The sequence below is a fragment of the Herpailurus yagouaroundi genome, unplaced genomic scaffold (genome assembly GCF_014898765.1).
Source record: "Herpailurus yagouaroundi ecotype Mexico unplaced genomic scaffold, PumYag 203, whole genome shotgun sequence".
NCBI classification, from domain to species: Eukaryota; Metazoa; Chordata; class Mammalia; order Carnivora; family Felidae; genus Herpailurus; species Herpailurus yagouaroundi.
In genome coordinates, this window is record NW_024412434.1 from 31,712,851 (window position 1) to 31,736,388 (window position 23,538).

The following is a 23,538-nucleotide window of genomic DNA, read 5'->3' on the forward strand; positions in this document are numbered from 1 at the left end:
CAGGATCTTGTTTTTCTCAACCAAGTTCTGATAAATATGAAGCCACAGGATGCTGAAGCTTGTTTTCTCCATCAGGCACCGGGACGGTGGCCCCCTGAGCTGCTTTCTGCGCACAGGTGGTAAACCCTGGTGTTCGGCCAGGCTGCAGAGGGTACCCGTGTCTGATCGGGTCCCGGCTGGAGGGCAGGCCTGGACCTTGGGAAGCAAGAGCAGAAGGAGATTCTGAGTCCAGCACAGCAAATGCCTCCGCCCAAGGCAGGATTCTCCGGAGAGCTTTCTGCCTTTTCCTCAGGGCAGAGACGGGCGTCCACAGCACATCGCGTGTGAAATGGAGCGCTTTATAAGACACAAGCATGGTATCGCCCATGTCCCTAACATGTGGATATATGCCCGAAGAGTTAATTAGAAAGAACACCCAGCAAAAATCATGTTCGTCATTATCTATGAAGGCGGGGAGGGTAGAGGGGCGGTGGTGTTTCTGACGATTTCTGTTTCCTTCTTGGTAATTTTGATATTACTCAGATTTTTACAATGAGTATATGTCACTTTCATGCAACTACTAATATCCTTTTAAGGGGCGCCTTGGTGGCTCAGTTGGTTAAGTATCGACTTCAGCTCGGGTCATGATCTTGCGGTTTGTGAGTTCGAGCCCCGCATCAGGCTCTGTGCTGACAGCTCGGAGCCTGGAGCCTGCTTCGGATTCTGTTTCTCCCTCTCCCTTTGCCCCTCCCCTGCTTGTGCTGTGTCTCTCTCTCTCAAAAATAAGCATTAAAAAATTTAAAAATATATCCTTTTAAAAACTGGACAATTTATAAAGGCTAACTAAATCATTTAGTTTGAGAATTTTTATTTAGAACCCCCTTTTTTCCCCCTAATAATAAGTTTGGCAAAATAATCAGTAGGCTGTTCAGGGTATTGATAGTTTGGAATAATAAAACCATATAATTTGGGTACATGAGAATTCTCGTCTTTCTATTCTTTACCACAGGGGGAGGTGCCTGGATCTAATTAAGTCCAAAGCAGTATCATATTATCAGGACAAGCTGGAATTTATTAACGATCAGGACACAATATGAGACCCATCTTGTTGACCTTAAATATCTAGATGGTTGGAATGCAATCCAATTTACTTGATAAATCAAGAGATTGATTGTCTTACAGCAATATTTTGTCTCTATGCCCCAAGCCCAGCATTTCTGATCATTTATTTTTAAAAATTAGCACATAAATATCATGCCACGTTTTCTTTTTCTTTTTTTCTTTTTTTTTTGTCGATAGCCCACAGACAGTGATGTATTTCCACTTGTGTCATGAGTGCAGGTGAGTTGTGAGTTGTAAATTCAGATGACACCCTTGGAAAATCCTCATTATTTCTGGAAACAACCGGCATTTGAAGAAGTGACTCGTCCTCGGATCTGTTTGGCCCATAATTGTCAGCAAGAACTATAATCTCTAAGTTCAGCACTTTCTGTTTCGTTAGGTCTGTGCTCACCTGCATTTTGTGGGGAAGCGATTACTCTGGAGACGCACCCCTGCTGTAAACCCAGCTTTATCACTTACCGTCCCTGTAACCTCGGGCAGCCCATTTAATCTCTGTGAGCCTTCCCGTAAAATGTTGATAATAACACCATTTTAAGATTGATGATAATGTATATATTTTGTCTGCAACAGTGTATGTGATCAATAAATAGTAGCTATTATTCCTGCAAAAATAATCAAACCAATGATGGGATATTAGATTAAAAAGCAAGGAGCGGGAATGGAGTAAATGCCTCATTTTTAATGTCATTTAGGGCACACACGGCCATCTTTTTTGAAGCAGAAGATAGTTCTTGGCTCACCTTCTAAACATAAGCAGAGCATGTGGGGAGCATGGGGTGACGGTAGGGGACTCATAACCCATGTGAGAGCAAATCTTCTTTCCGTGGGGCTGTTCGTCACTTCGCAACGTTTTGTTTACATTTCCCTTTTGGTAAACCATGTGGGCTTTTCATAGTTTTGAAGCAAATGAAGCTGAGGCTTCTGTCTCCCAATTCATGTAAGTTGCTTGGCAATTATGTCATTGGGGGGGGGTGGATCTTACCCTGAAGTGAGCGACACGGCTGTCCGGGCAGTAAGCAGGGCGCACAGACCCCCTTGCTAGGGTTCCTTTGATACAAGCAGCATCTTAGAAGCACGTCTGTCTTGCCATCCTCTGTGTGACCCGGACCTAAAGAGATGGGGGGGACCTAGGTCACAGTGCAGGGAGGACCTGAAAGATGAGGGACATCCTCGGCATCACAGAGTCCAGCGGTAGCTCCCAGCCGCTGACACAGGACGGGTCGAGTGGCCGGACCCCTCTGGGAGCCTCCTCCTCTAAGGCCTGAGCCTCCCGCGTTAGCCTGTTCTCTGGGTGTCCACATGGCAACCAAGCACAGCTCCGGGGCATCATCACACGGCACCCGAGTCTTCTCTCCATAGCACCGCTGGCACGTGAGCTCCCTGACGGTGCAGGACACGTGCGTCTTACGCATCTGTGTGTGTCCAGCGGTAGAAGACCGGAACACGCAGCACAGAGGGGGACTCGTCGCCCTCAGCTGGCATGGGAGCTGAGCCGGGGAGGGCGGGTTGCTGAGAGGAGGCAGTGGGCTCCACACCTGGGATGCTCCACAAGCTGGGCTGGCAGGTGTCTGCGGGGACGACCGCAGGTACCCTGGCACGTGTGGTCACCCTGATCTCAGAGCAGGACAGGACAGGGCAGACAAAGGACACAAGGGAATCGATCTGGGTCAAGGTAGTAATTTCCAACAAGGGGGGGGGTCTCGGGAAGAGCTGAGACTACACTTGGCAGAGGTTCCCTGGTTGAAAGCAGGGTCATTTGGGGACAGGGAGTCAGTTGGGAGGATATTTGTGGGCGTGTCCACAGGGACAGTCAACATTGCCTTCTTACCTTCACTGACGGAGAATGAGGGCTTCTATTGCTCAAGGTAAATACTTCTGGGCTTTGACCTTGACCTACTCTGTTTTTTCCTCCGGGACCCCTTCATCCATCTCTTTCTGTCTCTGGTGTTCTCTCTCTCTCTCCTCTTCTTTGGGCTCCTTTTCGTCCATCTCCAAACATGCTTAGTGTTGCTCCTTAAGCAACAGCCGTGAAACACTAATCCCTGCTTACTCTTCCACTGCTTCTCAACTGTCTCCCTCCTCAAACGTCCTGAAAGATTTGCACTCCTGGTTTCAGGGTGCTCTCACCCCACTTCACATGGCTCACAACTCACAACTCGGACAGCCCGTCCTCGGTGGGACGACCAACAGCCTCCAGATGACCAAGCTGCCCGCGCGCCCGTCTATCCTCATTTTACTGGGTGTCTCGGGAATGCTTGATATCATTAATCACTTGCTTCACAATGAGATCAGGAGTAGTGATATGGATGTCAATAATCATGATATAAAAAACCCGATGATTACTTCTGTTGTCTCCCCCTCAAAATCCATCACCCCGTCTCTTCTTGATGAAAACATCATACGACTCCCAAATGAGAGACATCGTACAAAGCACCTGACCAGGACTCCTCAAAACCGTCGAGGTTGTCAGGAGGAAGAAAATGTGGAAACTGTCACAGCCGAGAGGAGCTGACAGACACATGGATGATTATGTGCGACAAGGCGTCCTGTGGGAAGTCCTGGAACAGACCAAGAGAACCTGGGTAAACCATGGACGTTTCTTTACAATGACTCATGGAGTTTGGTTTGTTAGTTGTGACAAAGCTGTGACACTAGTGAGAGATGTTAATTGAGGGGAGGACTATACGAGGCACACGAGGACTCCATGTGTATGATTTCTGTAAATCTTAAGTGGTTCTACCTTAAAAAGGTTATTTAGGGGCGCCTGGGTGGCACAGTCGGTTAAGCGTCCAACTTCAGCCAGGTCATGATCTCGCGGTCCGTGAGTTCGAGCCCCGCGTCAGGCTCTGGGCTGATGGCTCGGAGCCTGGAGCCTGTTTCCAATTCTGTGTCTCCCTCTCTCTCTGCCCCTCCCCCGTTCACGCTCTGTCTCTCTCTGTCCCAAAAATAAATAAACGTTGAAAAAAAATTAAAAAAAAAAAAGGTTATTTAAAAAAAAATCCAATGACATAAAACTTTTGGAATGAACTTCTTTAACAAAAGCCTGAGTGTTTCCCTCATATAAGAGGCTCAGTGATACCAAACTGAGGACATTACTTAAGAATTAAAATACTAGGGGCGCCTGGGTGGCTCAGTCAGTGAAGCATCCGACTTCAGCTCAGGCCATGATCTCACAGTTCATGAGTTCGAGCCCCGTGTGAGGCTCTGTACTGACGTCTCAGAGCCTGGAGCCTGCTTCAGATTCTGTGTCTTTCTCTCTCTCTCTCCCCTCTCCCACTTATGGTCTGTCTGTCTCTCTCTCTCAAAAATAAATAAATATTAAAAAAAAGAATTAAAATACTAAAGAATATTTATATATATCCATAAATGATTGGTTTTTGAGTATGTCAATCAGCTGATTATGTCTCAGAATAAACGTGTTAAGTTAAAATGCACAAATGGGAAGTAAAAACTATGTAAATTTCCTTTGTTTTTCTTGTGCTTTTTTTTTCTTAAAGAAGAAAGCATTCTTCATGGAAATACATGAGTTGACATTATAGTCTAATCATACTTTATCATGTTAATGCATATTTACAATATTTTTAAAAGGTGGATTATGTAAATCATTTTAGGGACATACAAAAAAAAATGTAGATTATTTACCAGCCAGAAGATTATGCATTTAGAAACCTGTTTCTAAAAGAAAAAGCAAGCTTTTTCTTCAAATGAGAGACTATCAGTGCCCACCCTCGCTGGAACGGCTGATCGTACCAGGGTGCACTTTATTTCGACAAAATATGCAGGGAGCATTCTTATGCAAGGAGCTCTAAATGCACACCACGGCTGCCAATTTCCGATGTTAAATGTAATCGTTGTTTTAAATTTCCTGCACGACTTTCTTTCAAATCATCAGCCCTACCCTTGGAGATGTTTCCAGGATTTCTTGTCTAGAGTAAGGGTAAGAAAGCAGTTACTGATTTCGGGGGGTATGTGTAAGGATAGACTGACTTCCCCTCTTGCAGACAGCGGTTTACTCGCCCTGCTTTGTATGTTGTCCCTGCGGCCAAAATGTCCCGCTGGGAGGCTGGGAAGGCAGGAGTGTGGCCAGGGGTCTGGTCTTCGCAGTACCCTGTGCAGTATACGGGCATTTACCGCCTTGAGTGTTGATTGGCCTTCCCGACATTATACTGGGGCAGCTAGCCCGATGGTGCTCCTCTCAGGAGTGGGGGGAACCACGGTGGCTGGGGGACCCCAGGCTGGGGAGGAATCTTCCCGATCTGCGCATTCCAAGAAACACCCAAGGATGCTCCAAGCGTGTGCACCGTTCTTTCCTCCAGCAGCCCCAGACACACTCCATTCCTTGGGGGCAGGGGTGCGGATGCCGGGCTAGCGGTCCGTGTGGCTGTGGGCTGGCTGCAAAGCCTTTGGAGCGCGGGTGCCCTGGGGTCAAGACTGCAAGGTGGAGCAGGCAAGAGGCGTGCGGGCCCCTCAGGAAGGCCGCAGGGGTCCAGCCCACCACACCCTCTTTCCTCCACCCAAATTTAAAATCAAGTGGGACGCAGACAAAGAGGTCAGGAAGACACAGGAAAAAATATCATTATATCATTTTTTACTTATTCATGAGAGAGAGAGGGAGCATGAGCAGGGGAGGGGCAGAGAGAGGCAGGGAGAGAGAGAGAAGCCCAGGCAGGCTCTGCACTGTCAGCACGGAGCTGGACTCGGAGCTCATCTCACGAACCCTGGGCCGAAATCAAGAGTCGGATGCTTAGCTGGCTAAGCCCCCCGGGCGCCCCTACAGTATCATGTTTATGTAGATAAAGCTGCAGGAGTGTGCGGCTTGTTCACCACGTGGAAAAGTTTGTATTTCACCCCCCAATTAAGAAGACTTACCCCCGAAGTCATAAAAACCGTTGGCATCGACCAAGTGCCCGGTGGCCTCTGCGTCTGAGAATCACGGCCCGCGGGCGCAGACCGGACGCGTGCTTCCTGCTGGCCGCAGGCGTCCACGGGCAGAGGCCAGGAGCCAACGTGAGTTTCCCGGGCTGCTTCCCAGTCTGCCGGTCGGATAATCCGGGCAGGAAGAAGCGTAGGGGACCCAGACGGTTATTCTTTGCGCTGTCTTCCTGTGGGAAGAGGGAGAAAGGGATAGATCCCTCCCACCCAAACTGCGTCTTTGACAGCAGAATAAATGCACGCCCATGCTCATTTGTCTTTTGGGGACATGACTCATTGTTCGCGACCCTGGGCTGAAGGCTCAGGGCTGGGAAGATACAAAAGAAATGCAAGGCGGCAACTCCGCTGCCTGGAGATTACGATCTCGCTGCGGTGCCCCAACCAACGGCACCGTTTAGGTAACAAATCACAACATATTATCAACTTCGCCAGTGAAAGAGACAGATGGCGGAGGCTTGCAAAGCCAGAGGAAGGGAGAGCGCAGAGTACCACGCGGGAAAGCCGTCTGGCGCCAACAGGGCTCTTCCCAGTGCGCCGAGAAGGATGGGAGGTTGTTGGAGCGGGAAGCGCAGGACGAACGCATTCTGTGCGCGTGCACGTGCGTGTGGGCGTGTGAGCTGGAGTGAGAGCAGCGGGTCCAGACTCTTGGCAAGGACTGGACTGGACTGAGGAGGGCTGTGCCTCATGGACCGCCTTCCGTTTGCCAAGCGCTGGGTGCCCACGCGCCCCAGGTCGATTTCTGTTGGCCAAGTCATTTCCTGAGCTTTCCTTCCGGGTGGGAGCAAATCCCGTGACTCTGATTATGTTGTGTGCCCACCAAGTGCCCCGAGCTTAGTCCTGGCTTCGTTGGAAGCTCAGCCCGTCTGTAGCACGGAGCCGATGGCTCATCGGGACGTTGAGAGGAGAAGCAAACCAGGCGGCCTCTGGCCGCCGAGGGGAGCGTGGGCTCAGCCCCGTGTCTCAGCCACAGAGGGTGTCGTGCGGAAGGATAACTAGAGACAGGGCACTGGTGTTGGCGAGAAATGGAACAGATTCTGGCCGGGATGGAGAGATTGAAAAAGCCCAGGGGCACCTGGGTGGCTCAGTAGCTAAGCATCTAGCTTCAGCTCAGGTCATGATCTCTCGGTTCGTGAGCCCGCGTCGGGCTCTGTGCTGACAGCTCGGAGCCTGGAGCCTGCTTCCGAGTCTGTGTCTCCCTCTCTCTGCCCCTCCCCTCACTGAGTTCTCTCTCTCTTCTCAAAAATAAATGAACATAAGAAAAAAAAAAAATCCAGGCAGTGTCAGGAGGTATCTGATGGAGGCTGAGCTTTTGTGTGTTTCCCCCCAGCTTTATTGATATAGAATTGACACACGACATTGTGTAAGTTTCAAGTGTAAGACGTGTTGGTCTGATACATTTATAAAATGCAACATGATTGCCACCAGGGTATTGGCTATAATCTTGATTTTGTCATATAGTTGCCAGTTTTTTTTAAGTTTCGTTCTTTATTTTTGAGAGAGAGGGGGATTTATTTTGAGAGAGACTTATGATTTCTTATATTTCCTTTCTTTCTTTCTTTCTTTCTTTTGTGTGTGCGCGTGTGGTGAGAACATTTAATATCTGCTGTCTCAGCCACCTCCAAGTATCGTAGGATTTTCTTATGTGAGCTCCACACTCGAGGTTTATGTCTGTTTCTTACTCCTTAAACTTTACAACCTGTGTTCGCTTCTCGTCAAGTGTGTCAAGAAGGAGACAGAGAAATAGATATAGAACGGCTCATCTGTATCTATGTAATTCTCTTCGATTTAGTGATTCCATTCCAGAACTAGGCTTTAAGAGAAATCAGCGTAAATATGCACGGAACAGTCAAAGAAAAAGAAAGCAGGTCTTTCAACCAACCAGGTATCAGATCTTATTAGAGTAAATTATGCATAGTAACTTGATGACATATAAAAAGCCATTAAATTAATTTACACCCCGGCTATATACCAAGTGCCTGTAATTGCCAAACATGAAGTATTTCATGGAACATGAAAACTGCTTCTGCTGTAATATTATGTAAAAAATGGAACAAAATTACCTACGCAGGACGCTCATGAGCATGACCATGGAAAAACTCCCCTCCTCAAATTCACGCTTTGGGTTAAGACTTGAGAGGAATATTAAAGAGTATCCTTTTGATGGAAAGGTATGTGATTCTAGTTACTTCTCCTCTGTAGCTTTTATGTTTTTGAAATTTCTTTAATGAAGGAAACAAACTAAATAGGCTTGTGCTCTGGAGGCAGGGTTTCCAGCATCGGGTGAAACTGTCAGAGGTTCTAAACCCACTGGCCCACGGGGCTCACACCTTCTCTTCATGGACGCGGTCAGGTGAGGGTTTGGTTTACTTTGATTTACTTGTGTCCCTGAGGCTGCCCAGGACTGTGTGAGTGTGTGCGCACGCACGTGTGTGCTGTGTGTATGTGAGCGTGCCTGTGCTGTGTGCTTGTGTGTGTCCAACTGATTTGTCTACGTAGCGGCTGACTTCAGCACAACTTGTCACACCCAGGGCCACTGGATTCATTCAGGTTGGCTGGGCTCCAGGGTCCTGTCCTTGGCAAGCGTCTCCAGCATTTGACATAAACACAGCTCGTGGGTGAGGTTGTGCCGTTGTTTCAGAGGCTGGATTTGCTCCCTGTGAAAGTTCCAGCGTTCATGGTAAAGACAAAAATCACAGCATGGTAAAGACAAAAAACGAAGGGCGTTTTCTGCAGTGGGGAAGAGGTTTTGTCTTGCTGCAGCCTGGACCTCTGATTCCTAAAATCAACGACCTCACACACTCTCCATTCTCAGCCCACGAAAGAAGCATGCCCCTTGAAGACTTCCGAGCGGACCCAGCCGTGCGTTTAAAGGGAGCACTTTGGTGAGGTCTGGAGGGAGCTGTACACGGTGGCCCCGGGCACACGAAAGGGCGTGTCTGCCGTTTCTGCTGTGGTAGTTTGGGATGTTCGAAGATTGGAGATACAGCGGCGTTGGTGTTCCTCGTGTTTTAATAATCCCCACCAACACAGTAAGATTCGAGCTCAAACTAAGAGGCATTCCTGGAAGTCACTTGACCATTTTCTCCAGCAGACTGATACCTGCTGACCAAGGCATCTCACTCCCCACATGATAAACTTATTTTCTGTAACCATCAGGAGGTGAAATATAAAATAATAGTAGTGAACAGAAAAGATCACAGAGAGGGAACATTTTCTTTTATGGAGCCATATACAATATATATGTATATTTTAAATATATATTATATACATTAATATATATTATTTAATATATTGCATATTATATAAACATATTTTATGTTATATAAAATTATATATATTATATATATAAAGTAATGTTAGTAAAAATAAAGAAGAAAAATACCACAGCACAAAAAATTTTTTTAAAAATCTAACAATAACTTTTTTATTTTTTAGAGGATTGGAAGACACTTATGAGGCCTCCATCCATTTATTTATTTATTTATTTACAGTGTTTCTACATTTATTTGGAGAGAGGGGGGTGGGCAGAGAGAGCGGGAGAGGGAATCCCAAGCAGGCTCCGCACTGTCATCCCAGAGCCCGACACAAGGGCTTGATCTCACAAACTATGAGATCGTGACCTGAGCCGAAATCAAAAGCCAGATGCTCAACTTACTGAGCCACCAATAACTTTTAATGTTTCGATGGCCTCCTGATATAACAATATTTTAAATAAATATTATTGTCCAGGAGCCTATAAGTTCTTTTTAATACAAGCAAAGCATTGCTAAAGGCAAAATCTAGGTAACTAAACCATACCACTGAATTGAGATTTGATATTCCTGGCCCTTTTTGTTCTAAATGAAGTAGTTAATAATTTAAATGAAGTAGTAATTGAATTAATTGTTTTAAAATGGAAATAACTGATTAATTTCCATTTTAAACATTTTTCTTCCTTAGGGAAATATTCCACACCTGAAATGAAATTTGCATTGTTTTCAGTTGAAATGTAAGTGTTCTCACAGAACGCCTGACCTAAGTTAACCCTCTTTCTCTCCTTCCTCTTTGCAATCCTTGTGCTATCAGCCTTTATCCGAATCTCCTCTCTCCACTCAAGAATGTGTGGGACCGTGGGTGGGAGCCAGGGTCTGTGCTCAGAGGGAGCTGGAACGTTCTGAGCCCCAGGGACTTACCCCGGGATTCAGCGTCGAAAGTGAGTCCACACAGGGCTGAATTCACTGCCGTAGAGACGCAGCACCCACCCAAGGATTGGTGATAAAATGTGCCGAGTTGAAGCTTACCTGTGTGTTACCAAAACTCAACAGCAAGCACGGTTGTTGTTTAGAACCTCAGCCACCGACAGGTTTTTGTTCCCGCGGAGGAGAATTTAATTACTGACATTGTCCAGTGTTGTCAAGTCGGGGCGGCAACATGCAACGTTCCAATTTGTGTTCTGTTTTATTGTTGACTTGGAGATCTCCATAGATGATTCACCTGCTCTCTGCCCACACCGGGCGGATGCTCCCACTGCCCGCCCTCAGGACGGCGCCTCAGGTCTCCCTGGAAAACCCACAGCCTCTGCTTTCCAGAGTCATTTCATGCCTCCTGATGTTTTCCTGGTGCTGTGCTTGCGGCTGGGATTAAGTCAGGGTGTGCCCTCCTAAGGCAGCGGGGACACGGGTTTCTGAAATGTTCTAGAGTCTTACACGATGCTTGCTCACAACACAACCCCATCGGCAGGGGCGGATCATTTATACCGCGTTGCATAAGAGGTGCCTCTGTTGGTACCATGGCATGCCTTGTTGACAGTAGCAGGAGACAGCTGCCCGGCAAGTGGGGGAGGAAAAAATAGCATCATTTAACACGAATCTCCCATTAACTGTGCTTCGCTCGCAAGTTCATCTGGAATGGCAGATAGCAGCTGAAGATGTACGTGAATTAATATTGACTCGAGGAAACTGTGTTTTCAAGCGTCTGTTGTATTTCTTTTTTTTTTATTTTTATTTTTATTTGTTATTTTTTTTCAACGTTTATTTATTTTTGGGACAGAGAGAGACAGAGCATGAACGGGGGAGGGGCAGAGAGAGAGGGAGACACAGAATCGGAAACAGGCTCCAGGCTCCAAGCCATCCGCCCAGAGCCCGACGCGGGGCTCGAACTCCCGGACCGCGAGATCGTGACCTGGCTGAAGTCGGCCGCTTAACCGACTGCGCCACCCAGGCGCCCCGTCTCTGTTGTATTTCTAAAGACACGAGGAATTCTAAAAAAGCTTCAAACTTCTTGGCATCAGTGCTAGGGAGCCTCTCTCTCTGTAATGTGTGTGTGTGTGTGTGTGTGTGTGTGTATTTAGTACTAACACACTAAAAGAAAGCTACTCATGAGCCCTTTGAAGTATGCTAGCCAACGCTACTAATCTAGAGAGTTCCAATTCTCTGACTTCCAGAAGTGACCCCAGGGGTTTATTTGCAGAACGGACAGTGCTTTTTTGTGGGTTCCAGTTCCATCTGCGTGGCATCTCGTCCTCCCTGTACCCATCTAAATTCCAGAATCCAGAAACTCAACGTCCCAACTGCTACTTTTCAATTAGTGGCCTCTTTTGCCACAGAGTTAAAGAGCTAAGAATATGAGTCCATATATATATATATTCTTACGTACTCCTTACTTTTCTAGGGAGTGACAGTGAGTTCAGATAGAAAAAGCAAGTTGCCTAAAAATGCCCAGGGTTGTCGTCAGCGGAGCCAGACTCTGATCCGCGTCTCCTGATCCTCACCCAGACATCTTTCACCCCCGGATCGCCTCTGGTGCTGAGTAGCATGCTTTACTGGAGTTCTGTCTGTTCTGTAAAAATCAACCGAGATGCAGCACAGTGCGATCCTGTCGATTTAGGCAAGTGGTGGGGGTTCTCAGTGAGGTTACGAAAGGCACGGCATTTGTGCCGTCCGTCAGCTCCGACAGCACCATCCGTGATGGGGAGAAAGGGCCACAACCCCTTGTTGGAGATCCTTGCAGCTGAGTACGCTGCAGAATTAGGAAGTGTTCAGACGTTGGCAAGGCAAAGTGCTGCCTGGTTGTGGGGGTGACGATGCGAGTTTCTGGGGCAGCACCACGGGGTCAATGCGGTTGATCCTGTGCCTTAGTTTGGTGGCTGTAACAAGTACCGTAGGCCGGGCGGCTTAAACAACAGATGTTTGGTGTCACAGTTCTGGAGGCTCAAGTCTGAGACAAGGGTGGCCTCGGGGTTGAGCTCCCGCGAAGACCTTCTTCCAGGTCGCAGACTGTTGTCTTCTCGTGTCCTCATGAGGCAGACAGCAGCAGGGGGAAGCTGGTGCTGCCCGTTGAGTCTCACAGGGTGCTAATCCCATCATGGGGCCCTACCCTCATGACCTCAGCTAATCCTAATCCCAAAGACCCACCTCCAAGCACCAACATAGTGGGGGTAAGTTTGCAGGATAGGAATTTGAAAGAGGAGACGGACGTCCAGTTCACAACATCCTCATCATTTGCGGGTTCCATATTTGCAAGTTTGCCTGCTTGCTAACATTTATTTGTAACCCTAAAATTAATACTTGCAGTGCTTTCTCCGTTGGACGTGGGCAGAATAGCAGGACACTTGGGCCGATTAACATCAGGCTCCCGGATGAGACAGCCAAGGTCATCCTCTGCCTCCTAATCCAGCCTCCCCCTGCAAGCAAGGGTCTTTCCCACGGTATTTTCGTGCCGTGTTTTCGCATTCCTGTGTTTTCTGCTGGCAACTTTGTTATTTAAAATGGCGCCCAAGACATAGTGGGGAGGTGCTGTTGGTGTTCCTAGGGACAGGAAGGCTGTGATGTGCCTCACAGAGAAAACACGCTGGATAAGCATCTCTCAGGCATGGCTTACAGCTCTGCTGGCTGTGGGTTCAACGTTACTGACTTGATAATGTATATTCTGTATGGTGCCCTTAGATAGAAACACACAGACAACAGGTCATGTATTGATTGGTTGACAGAAATGTGACCAGAGGCTCTCAGGACCCTGACCTTGTGTTTGCCCAGGGTCCCTGGTTCAGTGTTCCCTCATTCACTGATTTCTTAGAGCATAACTACCACAAATAACCAAAATCAGGTGTACCTCGAGATGTGCTCCACGAAAACTATGGATATTCACACAATTGAAGAGCTAAAGACTTTCTTTAATTAGTCTCATGTCAGGTCAGGTTTTATGATTAATTTAGTTTAGGTTAAGCCGGATGCAGCCACCAAATGAGTTAAGAAAAAACATTGGCTTTCAAACTCTGGATGTCGGAATTTCAAGGGAGGGGTTGGTGGATTTATACTTAACTGGTATAAATCCCTGTATGCTCCATGTAATGGAAAAGTGTGTTAATTGGCTTAGCGTGTTGTGGGTACATCTATCTATCAATACACCATTTCTTGAACTTTATTTATTTATTTATTTATTGTTCGTATTTATTTATTCTTGAGAAAAAGAGAGACAGAGCATGAGTTGGGGAGGGGCAGAGAGAGAGAGGGAGACACAGAATCTGAAACAGGCTCCAGGCTCCTGGCCATCAGCACAGAACCTGACCCAGGGCTCGACCCCACGAACTAGGAGATCATGACCTGAGCCGATGTCGGACGCTTAACTGACCGAGCCACCCAGGCATCCCCTTGAACTTTAAAAATTAATTAGTTTGTAAAAGACCTCTTGTAGTTGTTTATATTCTTCTTTTGTGTGGTAAACCTCTTTTGTTAATCATGTGAAACTAAGTTTTAGTGGAGCAGTGTTGACTTACCACAAATTCCAAAGTAATGAAGTACAAGGTGTAGATTTATTAGAGACAACACTTGCTTTCTCGTGCTCGGAGGTTCAGACAAGGCGTGGGTTTACGGACAGGATTTACATCTCATCTACACCCTAGTTATAACCTCCCTTTCTAACAGATCCTTCATTAGAGCAGCTAATGGGCAGCAAATTGCTTGATTTGAATTGGACTTCCTGGCTCTACCCTGGGGATGCTGCTGATAAGAAGCAAAATGACCAAGATGGCACCAGAGTAGGAGGGAATCTGCAGAGCAGCACGTGCAAAACCGGGATCTGGATGACAAAACTTTGATCATAAAATAGAAGAGGAAATTGGAGTATACACATACACATGAAAAAAAAAAAGACAGAATATATTGTTTTAAGTATTAAGTTTATTTTATTAATAATATGTGTGTATTTTCTTAAAATTTTTTAATGTTTATTTAGTTTTCAGACAGAAAGACAGAGCGTGAGAAGGGGAGGGGCAGAGAGAGAGAGGGAGACACAGAATCCGAAGCAGGCTCCAGGCTCCCAGCTGTCAGCACACAGCTCAACGCGGGGCTCGACCCCATGAACTGTGAGATCATGACCTGAGCTGAAGTCGGACACCTAACTGACTGAGCCACCCAGGCACTCCACTATGTGGGTATTTTCAAATAAAAAGTTTCAAATGTAAAGAAGTGTATGTGATAAATGTTTACTTGGAAGTTAAGATCTAATACTACACATTTAAAAGGCATAATATATGTTTTTGCATTTTTCAATGATTGTTCCAGGTTTGTGTTTGAGTGAAAATCTATTCCTGAGCAATTTAGAAACAACTTAAAAAGCAATTTGGAAATGCTTTCTGTCTCATGCCTTTTGAATAAGATGGTGCTAATGTTAATCGCTCACCATACATCCGCATGTTTGCTAAGTATATCGAGTTGTGTGTGTGTATAATACAATAATAATTTGAGATATGGCAACCGTTTTAACTACTTGAGATCACAGAAGAGTTTAGAGAGGATTGAAAGTGACTTCCTGTTTTGGGATGCATTTTATTTTTTCTAGCTTTGAATGCATAGCTATTACTGCAATTGTTAAAAAGACATTATATACAAATTATTTGTAAATTTTTATGATGTTGGGAATCTTAAATATATTGTTTTAAGCATACCTCTAATTTATTTATTTTTTAATGTTTATTATTTAGTTTTGAGAGAGACAAGCAGAGTGAGAGTGGGGGAGCGGGGGAGAGAGAGAGAGGGAGACACAGAATCCGAAGCAGGCTCCGGGCTCCAAGCTGTCAGCACAGAGCCCAACGCGGGGCTTGAACCCATGAACTGTGAGATCATGACCTGAGCTGAAGTCAGATGCTTAACCGACTGAGCCACCCAGGCGCCCCATACCTCTAATTTTCTGATGACTCTTCAACAATTCATATCATTAGTTAAGATTTAATCCTAAATCCATGAAGGAGTAGTAACTAGAATCTGGTTGTTACATGAGTATATAAATAAAGGAATTTTGGTCCATAAACCCATCCCCCCCACACACATATTTGTATTTTCTAAATAGATTTTTTTTTTAATTTTTTTTTCAACGTTTTTTATTTATTTTTAGGACAGAGAGAGACAGAGCATGAACAGGGGAGGGGCAGAGAGAGAGGGAGACACAGAATCGGAAACAGGCTCCAGGCTCCGAGCCATCAGCCCAGAGCCCGACGCGGGGCTCGAACTCCCGGACCGCGAGATCGTGACCTGGCTGAAGTCGGACGCTTAACCGACTGCGCCACCCAGGCGCCCCTAAATAGATATTTTTTAAATTTATAATTTGAAGATAGCAGTATGACTATCAGTGATATATAAAGTGACTGCTTTGATTTTGAACATAATTCAGTATTATTTCAAACTTTGACATATAAAAAAGCCAAATTGTCACAGACATCATGATAAATTCTGAGGAACGGAAGATTATGGGAGAATATAGTTCGTCGCCGTGTGGTTCAATTCCCCCTGTTTCCTCAGAAGAGAGGAAAAGTTCTCAGTATGAGTGGTCCTCTTGGAAATGGTCTTGTGGTAAGCGTCTGATCTCCCCATGACAGTGCTGAAGTCACTGGGACCCAGGGGTGGGAGGGGGACGTTGGCCCTTGGGTGGTCACTGTCGGTCACGTACAAGCTTGTCAGAGCCAGCATCTCCCAGTTTCCTTGACTTATAGGCAAAAAGAGCTGTGTTTCTAAGACTTTGGAGAATGAAACACTTTGACTAGCGGGTAGCCAAGCCAGAGGTGGATAGAGATTCTCGTCCCCAGATGTGGGCTGTGACGGGAAGTCTCTGTGAGCCCACACCCATGGTTCCTGCCTGCAGCAGGGATCTGGAAGAGAGGGGGTGTGGAGGAGGCTTGGGCACAATGAACTAAGAGGAAAGGTCTATAGGCAACCAGATTTGGGGTTGCAACTGCTGGGTAATTCTACCTCACCTTTTTTTTCCCTTTTGTTTAAAAGCAGAAAAAGAAAAAGAGTTTCTGTGCTCTCTCGAGTATAAGTTTCTAAGTCATGCTCCTTTTCTAAGAGAATTACATACGGTCGTCAGATACATGTTAGTCATGGCTGCTCACATTCTATGAGAAGAAGGTGGGTTTCCACTTGTCTGTGGACTGCCTGCTTCCTGGGCAGGTGTTTTCCATGGGTCTTGGGTGATGGAGAGGCTGACAGGTGCATTGGTTAAATTTCCCCCATTATCTCTGTAATGATTCATGATTTACTGGCTATTTTCAACATCAGTTGGACAATCACACCACTGCCTTCAGCTTCTCAGAGGAAGCTTACCAGACCCTTCTTCCTGCCCGCGGGATGTGAATTGTCAGACTCCATTAAATCACATTCTGATAGACTTTAGTATTATTCACCATTTCTTATTCCCTCCTCTTAATAGGATTATCCTTCTCTATCCTTGCCATGACTCCCTTTGGAAGGAGTATCCTTCCTTACCCGCCGCCATTGTGGGCTTGGTTATGTGACTTGCTTGGATCAGCAGAATGTGAGCAGATGTGCCTAGATGAGCAGGAACCTTAAATGTTATTTTGAGGTCCAGCTGGGCCTCTTTTGCTCCTGTCCTCTCTCAAGAGGACGTCGTCTCCTGGAGAGGGGCTACTCCCTCACTAGGGGTCCTAGAATGGGAAGGCATGGGGTAAGCCACACTGCAATAGATCGGTAGCCTGGGACAGAGGCCCGGGGAACGGGCAGACCTCAATGTGGGGAGGAAACCAGTGTTTGTTATTTTGAGCCACTGAGATTTGGGGGCTGTTTGTTACAAAGTGCGTATATATGACAGATACGCACAGCAAAGGCACCAGAGAGAATATCATACTGGGCAAAGTCTGAACAAAGATGGAGTCAGAGAGCCAAACCAAGAATCTCAGGTCCTCATTGCCACAGTAATGTTACATGACAAGCCAAACTTAGTGTTTTAAAAGGAGAGGACTTGATTTAGCTCATGCGTTTGTGAGATTCTGTGAGATTCTTTTGGTCTCAGTGGGGCCCCCTCACCCTTGTGACAGTAGGTTGAATATTAAAAGGGCAGTGGAGACCACTCAGGCCTCATTGTCCAGCAGGCTGGCCCGGGCTTGTTCAGACGGCAATGTGAGAGCAGAAGTGGAAATGCACAGGTCTTTATTGGGTCTCTGTTTGCATCACATCGACGAACATCCTACTACACCGCTCTGTATAGAATGTGTTTGTGTGAGTTGTCATGCATTTCTGTCCAGAGCCGCACATACACACTCATGGGGGCTTCGTTGGCTTGTGCTCCGTGTCTGGTCTTGGGATCAGAATTGGCCCTTCTGTTCCTGACACCAGGAGGGATTAACTTGCCTCACCTCCTTGAGTCAGACCAGGCTGGATCAGGGCGGGAGGAGATATGGGCAGGTGCCCGGATTCCTAAGACCGTGAGATACGATTAGAGAAACAGAGAAGAAAACTCAGCTCGCTAAGGACCGCACTTAGGCAAACTTAATGACTGCCTGTAGATCACCACGGGTGGTGTATATATTGCCCTGGGGGGAATAGCTGGTTGGAAGCCTCACACAAGGGGGGGACACTCTGCCCGGGACCCTCAATGGGGACTCCAGCCAGGCTGTTCACCGTGGGGCTTCCCCAGCCAGGAGGCTGGATGTTGTGAGCGCCCGATTTGGTGTGTGAACCCTTCTTTGTCCTTGTCTGTACCTCTCTTCGTCTTTATGTTTACTCTAATTGTTTAATTCCATATACTCCTTTCCCTTTATAATTAATAAAGCTTTCCTCCATGAAATAGAAAGTGTGGTATCATAAATTGCTATTATTCACAACATACGGGCAGTCCCAGGGCACGTCAACAGACGTATGTGATGCCCTGACCCGATGAGGGGGAGGTGCCACAGACTCACACGGCAAAGGGCAAGGCCCCTGAAAGGGTGAAGACGTGGGGAGATTTGGCAGCCCGGCCCTGAAAGACGAGACACGTAAAATGGAGTGAGGGGCCAATGCAGGTGAAGGAAAGGAAGCATGCTGGTTTAGATCGCCCACTGGGTGGGCCGTAAGAGGCAGTGTGTGGCTGTGACTGCTGGGACCCGTCTGATGGTTCTTTTGACTCCACCCAGTGCTCTCTTGCAGACTCTGGTGGCACTCCCTCCTTCCAGGATCTGTCAGGGCTACATTTATGTGTCAACTTGGCTGGGCGAATCATGCCCAGAGGGCTGGTAAAAGGTGGCTTCTGGGTGTGTCTGCGGGGGTGTCTCTGGAAGAGGTCAGCATCTGAACCAGTAGACAGAGTACGGAAGATGTGCCTCATCGATGCTGCTGACTTTGTCCCATCCACCCAGCGCCTGAACAGAACAGCAAGGTAGAGGAAGGGCACTTTCCTTTCTCTGCTTGAGCTGGGACATCCGTCTCCTCCCCTCCAACGCCAGAGCTCTGCGTTCTTGGGCTTTGGCTTGGGACCGGGATGTCACTGCCAGCTTCCCTAGGTGTCCAACTTGCAGATACGAGATCATGGGACTTCTCAGCTTCCATAATCACATAAGCCTAACTCTTAAAATAAACCTCTTTCTAGAGATCTCTCTATATACCCTATGGGTTCTGTTTTCTCTGGAGAACATTGACTGATGAAGATCTAACCAAAATGCATATTTTAATTCACGCTCGACCTGGTTATTCTCAGGGCCAAGGGTTTGTGTCATCTGCCCAACTGTGGGGTGGACAACACCAGCTAAAATGCTGCAGGGAGGGGCGCCTGGGTGGCGCAGTCGGTTAGGCGTCCGACTTCAGCCAGGTCACGATCTCGCGGTCCGTGAGTTCGAGCCCCACGTCGGGCTCTGGGCTGATGGCTCGGAGCCTGGAGCCTGTTTCCGATTCTGTGTCTCCCTCTCTCTCTGCCCCTCCCCCGTTCATGCTCTGTCTCTCTCTGTCCCAAAAATAAAAAATAAACGTTGAAAAAAAAATTAAAAAAAAAAAAAATAAAATGCTGCAGGGAAATCAAGATAAAGTATGCATGGAGCCCTGGTGCTGCTAACCATAGTCTATTAACACAGGTCGTAAGTTTCTTTCTTTTTTTAAAAATTTTATTTGAGAGAGAGAGCGAGAGAGAGAGAGAGACTCCCAAGAAGGCTCCACACTCAGCACAGAGCCCGATGCAGGGCTCAATCCCGTGACCCTAGGATCATGACCTGAGCCAAAATCAAGAGTTGGAGGCTCAACCCCCTGGGCCACCCAGGTGCCCGGTAAACCTCTTATTTAGATATCTGAATTTGCTTTTGGAAAAACTGTGAGTTTTGCATGGGATGGGGGAGTGTAGAAGCGAAACTATATATATACATATCTCTTCTCGCATTGGGTGGCAGTTCCCTGACACTGAAAGCAAATCATCTCAATCTAAGAATGCTTCACTTTATTGGAGATCGTCACTACAGATTTTCTAACAAACAGCTTTTGAGATAATAGCCGATATTTCATGTCAGTGATTAACATTTGGGTACATTCTGTACAATTCAGTGATGAAATCCTTCAAGGCATATTGTCCTCAACAAATCAATCATTTTTTCCCCCATTAGATAAAAAGTGGAAACTTGTTTAGGGGGAAGCGCTTTGTTCTTAACCGATTCGTCATGGCTATTTACACAAGTATGCCTTTGAATCAGTGACAATTGAAATAGAACTTAAAAATTTTACTAGATCGATTGAAATATTCCTGATACTGATGTGCGTGTGCATTGAATTGAGCGACAAGACAGAAGAAAGGAAGAAAGAAAGAAAAAAGAAAGAGAGAAAGAGAGAAAGAAAGGGAGAAAAGAAAGAAAAGAAAGAAAGAAGGAAGGAAAGAAAAAGAGAAAGAAAGAAAAGAAGGAAAGAAAGAAAGAAAGAAAGAGTAAGGAAAGAAAGAGAAAGAGAGAAAGAAAAGAAAAGAAAAGAAAAGAAAAGAAAAGAAAGAACAGAAACGCAAAGCGCTCCTGGATCTCCAGAAAGAGTTAAGGCATTTCTGAGCTTAATTATCAAGCTCAGGAAGGCAGGCATCCCTGCTGTCTCCTGGCGACACACGGGAGAGATCCATGACAACAGTCCACTTCCGGGAGCCTCCCCCTCAGCTTGAGAGCTCGGTCTACATGGTAACGTGGAGAGTGCTGGTGATGAGCTCATCTTCGGTGCATGACGGCGCAGTCCGGAGGGGGAAGTCGCTAGGATTAACCCGGACCCACTGAACAAAGCCGAGGAACGCGTGTCCACGGGATTTGGTGTGATCAGTTCTTTTCTTCGCTATGTCTAGTCTCTTGAGAAGCCCATAGACGTTCTCCACTTCTGTCCTCTTGTTTTTATTTTTTTATTCTTTTATTTTTTTAGCGTTTCCTTTTGATTCCTTCTTAGCATTTTCATCTCTCTGCTTACCTTCCATGGTGTCCGCCTGTTTTATGATAGCCCTCGGCATATTAGTCACAGTTGTTTTAGATTCCGCGCTCTGATGATCCCAACATCCCTGCCAGAGCCGAGTGTGGTTCTGACGTTTGCTTGTGTGCTTTGTCTTTTGGTGTATCCTGTGACTTCCCGCTGCAAGCCACACATGAGGCACTGGGTACAAGGAACCGAGTACTGGCTCTTGCGGTTTCTGCCTGTGAATTTGCACTCTGGTAAGTTGTGATTCTCCGTAGCCCCCTGTCTGTCTCTCCAGTGCTGGGGGCAGTGGTTTGCTCTGGGACCTCAGTTCTTTGGTGAGACTACGAAGACTTGTGATTTTCGGTTTGTTCAGCATCTTATTTTCTTTTTCATCTTGTTGCTGGAGGCAGGGAGGACTTCTAAACTTCTTGCACGCTGGACCAGGAGCTGGAAGTCAGTGTGGTCAATCCTTTCTGAAGCAATCCATGGTTCCTCCTCAGTCAGCAGGATGAAGGGTATTTGCCACAAATGAGACAGCTAGTAAGGACACATTTTGGCAGGGAGACGGAACAGAGACTATACATATAAACACACGAACCGATTCGTTTTCTCCCTCTCTCCATTGCCCTGATGCGCTTCCCAAATAAACCTTCTATTGGTAGTATGGAATTTGGTTCATATTGGAGGACAAGAAGTCGGGTGTTTGTAGGTAAACAGAAGTTTATCTTTGAACAATTCCATGCTATTTTTTCTTGGCTTCACCCCATAAACCCTAAGAGGAACATCGAAGAAACAGAGACGGACACCTGGAACACTTCAAGACTTGAGGAATAAGATCTTGGAGACAGCAGTGGGAGTGTTGGGAGTATCCCATCTGGGGGAAATCAGACTGGTTCTCTTGACTCTATTATCGAATGATATACTCCGCAAAGGCAGCGTGCCCAGCTTATGGCAAAAAGCACCTGCTGCCAATAAACGTTGGGAGTGACGGTGACTAGTCTGACCTATTCTCACTGCCTTGTACACAGCCTGGGACGCAGAGGGTTTGCCGGGGGGAAAATGAATGGAGTCTGGCAAGTACAGCACACTGCCCAGATTTTCTTTCTTTGCTCCGGAGAATAGAAATGAAGGGCACGGGCTTACATTTGTACAGTTAGTGAAGTTATTTATAGGAAATAACCCTTGTGGTATTTCTGGGAGCATTTGCTGGGAAAAGTCAAGCACTGTCTTTCCCGTCAAATATTTAAGATGGGAAGATTTAATTTTAATCCTACTTGATAGTGCTTGGGTCAACTATAAAATTATAATATTTAAAAATTCACTTCAAAAGACTTTTCTTTTAGGAAGATTATCCTGCTAGGCTTAAAGAAGAAACACATCCTTATTGGAGGGATCCTTCTACCGTTATATTCACTCCATAGCTTCGCCCAAGACCATTAACCTTGTCCCTGAGATGATTCACTTGTGCTATTCGCGGTGTCCCCTGGATTCTAGAATAAAGGACAAACCAGTGTATTCGTAGTTGTTTCTGAATTGTTTCTTTCCAAACCGAAAATGTCCACGTAGGCGTGCAAGCGTCTCTCCTGCCAACCAGAAGGGGAGGAGTATGGCAGGAATGAAGGCTGAAGGCAGAGGTCCGCCCCGCAATGCTCGCGGAGCGGCTAAGTCACACAGCTCTCATAATTAACCAGCCGAGTTCCAGGTCCAGCGCCTTCCCGGGTTCAAAGCCACACAAGTTAAAGTTAATCGAGTACAAAATGGCTTAAATTGGTACACGGCAAGTCGAGTGACAGACAAAGTAGAAGAATCCCGTGGCTGACGCCGGCCCCTCTCCCCACGGCCCCCACCCTCCTCCCTCTGAGCTGTGGTGTGAACTGCCTGGAAGACAATTGCCATCAAATTATCTCCGTCTTGAGGGACTTCGTGCTTTGGCACTCCAGCACGGATGTACGCGCGGCTGCTAATGAGAGAGGCCCGCCATCCGGGGATGCAATCCCGCATAGACATTTCCACCAAAATGGATTATTTCAGCCTCGTTGGTCACAGACTCTGTAGTTTTCCAGTGATTCATCTTACTATTAATAATGTCAGAGAATTTTAGGCCCTTGAATTAAATAATCATAATAGGAGCCACGGAGAGCGCTAGGCTGAGGCAGGGCTGTGTATTTCGGCGTGCACACTGTCAGGCCTGATAAATCGGATCCCTGAAATAGTTTATAAAGCACTGAATTGATGTGGCCGTTGGTGAGGGAGAGAATTAATGTTGCCAAATAGGCCCGCAGCCTAGATTGGATGAAAGCTGAGGAAAGCCTTTTCTATAAACGCTGCGTCCGTGTAGGAAATAGTTGCGGGGAGAGGGGAGCGAGTCACATGGGGAGATAATGTGCTTCAGTGACCTCAGGGGCGCCGCTCAGGAGAGGGGCTGCTCGGGGGGGCGCCCAGCAAGGGGGAGGGTGGTCACGGCTGCTTGTTTGTAATCGAGAACCGAGAGCACACGTGCCAGAGAGCTAGAATGAAGGCCTGTTTGAGGAGTCGGTGGCTGCTTTCCAGTCCTGTGGAGCTGTGCTGACAATTCCTGGTCAACGGAAGGTGTTCTTAGGAGCCCTGTCTCCTATCCGCCCCCCCCCCTTCCCAGGCCGGACTCGGCCGTGCAGTCGGCCGGACTCGGCCGTGCGGTCACCCTCTGGTCCACGCGATGTGTCGTGGTATCCCAGGACACGTCATGGGATGCGATATCTTTACCCAGGAAATCGAGCTCGTTTCTTGTTTCCCTAAACATTTCTGTAACCAAAGCCAGTTTGGGAAATGTTCGGATCACAGAGCTTTGAACATGTGCTAATTTGTAAGTACCGTTAAAATA

The 23,538-nt window shown here is 46.8% G+C and overlaps 1 long non-coding RNA gene across 1 annotated transcript; it reads left to right on the plus strand.

Moving 5' to 3' along the window:
• The first annotated feature begins 20,490 nt into the window (after positions 1-20,490).
• LOC121014601 (uncharacterized) lies at positions 20,491-22,193 on the plus strand. Its single transcript, XR_005783303.1, has 2 exons — positions 20,491-20,932; positions 21,089-22,193. It is a non-coding gene; the product is annotated as an uncharacterized LOC121014601 (long non-coding RNA).
• The last annotated feature ends 1,345 nt before the right edge of the window (positions 22,194-23,538 follow it).